Below are 6,166 nucleotides of genomic sequence, written 5' to 3'. Positions count from 1 at the left end.
CATTGGTAGCTTTATTTGTATTTAAACCTTGTTTTGTCTATCTTAAGTTAATTAAAATATAATTGTGATAATCTAAACGAATCATCCTTTTACAAAATACAGACCATTTTTTCTGTTTATAACATTATTCCCTCTTTTCGTCCCTTGTAGCATTCTATTAATAATAAATCAAGAAATATCTTTTATATTACATAAGATTGTTTTAAGCACTTCCGACCCTCCTTACGCTTTCCCAAGATCGAAAATAAATCGACGAATCGTAAATCCATTTTTCTTAGAGTAAGTGATGTTATCTATCCTATAATCGTTCAATTATTTACAAAAATTAAAAGCAGCGTTCTCGTGCTATAAGTAAAAATATATATCTATACCATTTCTAAGTTAGGTATATCAAATGTTATGACTTTACCCTTTCTCAAATTTCGCCACTGCTTAGATACTATTATCATTTACATCTAGTTTAATTTTAAATAAATTTCATGATACAATGAATCTATGATCATCAAGCGTTAGATAATTCTATTCTAACTGAAATAAGGCCCAATTCACGGATGAACAGGTAAACTTTCTGAAAGAGATTGAAAACATAAGCTTCCTACTAATCTATCATGTTCTTTCAGGTTTCCGGTGATGGCGTTCTAAGAAGACAACGAGAAATTTCTCGTTCGTCTCCAGAAATCGAGCTCACCAGCGGCTAACACCATCTTTGTGTCAGCAGCATCGAGTGAAGCCCGATAAAAGGACTTGACGATGATGTAAGAGGAATAAAAAAGAAGCGGCAAAGACCTATTCATAGATCAGTGGCCCTTTTCAGAGTTCGATGAGAGAAAGAGGCGCGCTTCCAAGACAATGGTCCTATCTTTAGATATCACTTAAGACGTCGAAAGAGAAACGCGTGTCAGCGACACCTAGCCTGATAAGGACTGTTGGAGAACCAAACACCTTCCAGGACTAATTTTCCTTTAGCTAATTAAAGAAGACTAATCACAAAAATGCTCAATTTTAGAACTATAGAGAAAAAAAAGATTTGGTCCTAGGGTGTCTGCGCTAATTTGTGATATTCAGTTACTTATTAACACTTTGACCTTTCTTTTATTTATCTAATCTATCATATACTAATTACAATTTAATAATTTGTCAAAGAATTAATAGGGGAGAGATTCTGAATCTGAAAGTTACGAAAATTACGAAATTTGTTGTATTTGCAATTTTTTCTTTGCTTTTCTTAATTTGGGGGTAGAGGGTGAATATTCTTAAACATTTGGCGATTTTTCCTTTTCTATAAAACCATTAAAAATCATTGGAAACATTTAGTGGTCTTAATTCGATGGTTAGGGGTAGTAGGACAATGAAATTTGATCAACCGCACATATGGATCGATAATATACTTTGATAAGCTCTCGGTAGGACGCATATATACGTTGACATCACTCAAAAGGTCAATTAAACCGAAAAGACACCGCTAACTGATGTAACCTATCGGCCTCGTAATCCCCCATGGTACATCCATCCCCCGTTACCTTACCCCAACCGATTGTCGAATTTGATTAACTCCTAGTAATAAGCTGCAGCCATGTCTTAATCATTTTCAAGCGTTAACGAACGAGCTTTGATGTATCCATGGTAACAACCGCGATAACAGTTATCGATCCCTCGGGCTCGGACCGCCTTCCATCACTCTCGTAACGATAAATAAAATAGCAGGAAAATTTCGAGACACTCATCGATGTACAATACACTCCTTTGACACTTCCGGCTGGTAACTAGAGCAGGACAATCTTATTCCTAGAAATTGTTCACTACATCAAATGAGTAGGGAATAAATAGAATCCGAAATAGATAGAATTCACGAAACCAAATGAATTATTAAATAATTTTGCGGTAAAATTCTATTTGCAATGAGAAACGTTTCAACGTAGGTGTCATCAAAATTTCCGTTTCATCCCTGCTGTTTTGAAATATAAACGCTGTGCGGCGGACGATCATAGACGCGGGTATAGTAATGAAAGGGTTAATGGCCGTATGATAGCGTAAATATTCTCTTGCGGTCGCCTCCGCCGGAAACTACGCTCCTACGTTTTTATAGCAGATTATTTAACTCAATATTCCAACGCAGATGAAACAATTTTATTTGCAACGAGAAATTTCTCAGCGTGGGTGTTATAGAAAAAGTTCAATTACATTTCCGCTGTTTCAAGATATAAATGTTTTGCATTGAACGATTATAATAGTTAAAGGATTAATTATCGTGGAGAGCGAAAATTTACTTCTTTCATAGATATTAACTCCTGTGCTGTGCTCGCCCCCACCGGAAGCCGTGTTTCTATGTCTTTATAACTCAATATCCCATTGTAAATAAAATAATTTCATTCATAAAATTTTATTTGCATTAAAATTAACGCAAGCGTTGTTAATAATGTTAGCTCAGCTGTTTCTTCTGGAAATTGCGATCTCGCAATAAACGACTGGTTCGTTTTCCCTCGTTCAGTAAATTTAGTGAGTGTTCAGTGGGTTCGGTTGATGTGAACTGAATTCGAAGGGCGACAGGAAGGGAACAAGATCCATTCGGTTCGTTAGCACAGTGAAGTCTGTTTACAAGCTCGTTCGAGGTCCCTTAATACAAGGTGTTCCACGATAAATGTAATTCAATCACTGATCTGACGGAAATGACAAAAACTTTTTCCATAAAAGGAAAATTGTACCAAAGTTACATTTACGTTCAGAACATTGAAATTCACCCTTGTCTCGCATCCTAGTTTCTTTCTTTCCCTTCGGGCGATTTCGTTTTAGGTCTGCGTCTTGTCAAGGAATATAATCTTAAACAGAATTCTCTGAAATCTTATGACGAACTGGAAAGAATTTTCCTTGCTTTCCACATCAACTTCTCCGCATCAAAAGCGACAGATCTTATCGTTGAAAATTGGTTTCCCGGAAACTGCATTTTTAAATCTTTTTTCTTAGTAGATTTTGAATAAATTGTACTGTTTTTATTTTACTATTCATCACATTTCGAATGATTTCAATTGATTTCTTACGAACGGAGTAGAAACCTTTTTGCTAGAGGTAATTTTCATCTGAAAACGCGTGGTTTACTAAAATAAATCATGATTTCGAAGTTGCGTTAGTACTTCTAGTTAGTAATTGTGGTTCTGAAACACCTTGTACAAAAAGGCAGGAGAAAAACAAAGCTTCTTGGTAAAGGGATAGAAAAAAGGTTGATCCAGCGATGAGATTGACCCCCTGAGAATTAAGAAGGATGAACGAAACGATCGATTGTCGCGCGTGCAAAGTGCTAGAAACGTGCTTGGAAGTTGAATTAAATTTCTTTACGGTGAGAGCAACAGCGTCAAACGGATATTGCTCATTTCTGATCACTTACGATAGAAACGACCGTTGTCTGTCGTTCGTGATTAGACCGTGTAATTAACATGGTTACTGATATTGGGGATTATCGGTGACCAACATCAAAATTAGAGGAGTATTTACGTCAATTAATGAAAATTTCATTATTCCTTTAAGTAGCAGAATTGTTTTTACGAAACTTGTTAAATTAATACATTTTTTCAACAATAAAGACCTTGGTTTTCGTAGCCAATGATCCTGCGTCCTTTACGTGATTGATCGGCGTTTTTTTCATTAATAATTCAGAAACTACGCCTTAACGAGCGTTTTGGTAAAAAACAAGTTGTTCGGAATCACCCTACCTAGCATCCCCTCGAGAGATTCCCACCCTTAGCTGAACACCTTGTATATACGTCTGTGGCTACCCACCACTTGCACATAAATGTTACAAAGAGAAAATGATATTTCAATTACATACTAAAATTTATAATATTTAATAATTAAAAATTGTTATTTGTTTGTTCGGTGTATAAGTTGTTTAGATCGCATGTGACGTATAAATGCAGGTAAAATATGTATCAGAAGATAAATAAAATTGCGTTTGTTTTGGATAAGAAAAGCAATAAACTGAGTGGAATATAGTTTACTATAGCCATGATATCAAGAAAGTTCGTTTAGCAAACACTCCTATCATTAACTATTCATGTTTTTCTTCTTTTCGTTCTACGCACAACATAAAACGCAATAGCGTATAAATTTCAGTCTGTTTTTCAATATCTTTTTTCCCGAACAGTCTTTATCTCGTAAAAAAACAAAACTAAATTTCGCTCCGGTTCACTGCTTGCTATAATTGAAGACCAGTCGTTTTGTTTTAAGAATTTTTACGAGACGTTTATTCAGTCATTTTTGCCAAAGCTTAAGCTTTACATTGGTGTACTATAAGTATTATTGCCAAATACTTGAATGTTATGAAATTCTGTCAGACTTTCTATATTTCAAAATCGGTTATTTGATATGCAACAACTGAAATGGCCTGAAACTTCTGACCGACAGTGCATATCATCTTGCGGATTTTGTTTCGGTTTCTGCTTAAAACGCAAATGAAAACTGCGCGCCACAGATTTATTTTCAGTGGTCGCATTCTCATGACATTCGCTTTCTTTCTACGCGACACGCGTTTTTCTCGACTACTGGAACACTTGTTATTCATCCGCGGCTTTCGTTCCTGTCGAAAATGAATGTAATTTATGATATTTTAAGTTGGTCCACGGAAAAGTTTCAGTCGAAAACAAAACATTTTTATTCTTCCTCATTCTTTAGGAGTTTGTTTTTATAAGATGGGCTAGGAAAATCACGAATGCTTCAGAATTTTTATGTTTGAGCTTATAATGCTTAGATTAATTAAACATTTAATTTTAGCTTAATTGATGACTTCGAAATGTCTGGTACGACGAATTCTTTGTTGAAAACATTTATTTTAGGACCGTTCTTGACCTTTTTACGCGTCCTTCTGCTAACAAGGGTTAGGCTTTTTATCGTAAAGACGCTTAATTTCTCCAATTAAGATCCTTTCGGGATCGTTTCATTTTCCTTTTCATAATGTACTGGATCTTTTTTAACTCACCATCACGAAAAAACTTATCACGTTTTGTCCACGTAGCTCAGATTCTCTCGCAAATCGTATTTGGTTTTTATTTTTCTCATTGTGTTAACCCATATTTTTTGCAATTTCATATTCAATTTTATAGCTAATGCGAGATTATTGGTAGAATTATGTTTGAGAACTGTATTTAATGTACTTTGTAAAAGTGACTAGTTTTTAAAGTATAATTGATATTAGATAGAATATATAAAGATAAAATAATTTTAAATTATAAATAAAAATTTAGTCATTTAATAATTCCATTTTAGTTTCTATCTCATACATGAACTTAAAATAAATTTTTCTTCCCCTTTAGGGGAAAAACACTTTTTCATTTCCAAAAAGTTTCTGTTTGCGATAAAAAAAAAACTACCCTCGGAAGGCCCGATCAATCTAGTCCGAATGAATTTTTATCCTCAAAGCTGGTCCTGTTGAAGAAAGAGAAAAAAGTGTCCTAGATTTCCCTTTATTGAAACGGGAATTATTCAATCCCCAATGCTCGTTTGCATCATTTTCTCTTAATTCCTGAAGAAAACCTTGCATGAGGAACATTCTCTTGATGTAATAACATTGAAAATATTGAAAATTGTATAAACCTTATCATTTACATAACTCGTGTCCTTCTACTAATATTACCATTGCTCATTAGCAATGATTCCCTGTGGTATCATCGATAAGTCAAATGCTGATTATTGATGATCCCCATGGTATTATCCCTTTTACTATCAATAACAAAGGTAACTATAGTTATACGTCATTAACCTTTAGAGTCAAACGGGAGAACATATGCGATGAATAATTATTATTTCGCAGCTTAAAATAATTATAATTTAGTAATTTTATATTTATTTATATCAGAAATAAAATTACCTTTGGAAGTTTTAATACCAAGAAGTTTCCAAATTATAATCGATGTATAATGTAGGTAGTAAAAAATAAGAATGTTGATTATAGAAAGAAATTCTAAATCACATCTACATAAGAACATCTATCAAAATGTTAAGAATCTTTGAGGTTTTTTCGGAAACAACAAAGTGGTAGTTTCTTCTGGAACACGTAACGATGATCGTAGCAGAAAAAGAAAGATAAAATGGAAAGAAATGGTCACTTTCACCGGGTTGTCGCGTATATTCTTCGTTTCGTGGGAACTTTGGGGGTGAGTCACGCTTGCGCAACCGAAGC

The sequence above is a fragment of the Osmia bicornis genome, chromosome 6, assembly GCF_907164935.1.
Source record: "Osmia bicornis bicornis chromosome 6, iOsmBic2.1, whole genome shotgun sequence".
Classification (NCBI taxonomy): domain Eukaryota; kingdom Metazoa; phylum Arthropoda; class Insecta; order Hymenoptera; family Megachilidae; genus Osmia; species Osmia bicornis.
Note: the sequence above shows the minus strand (reverse complement) of the source record.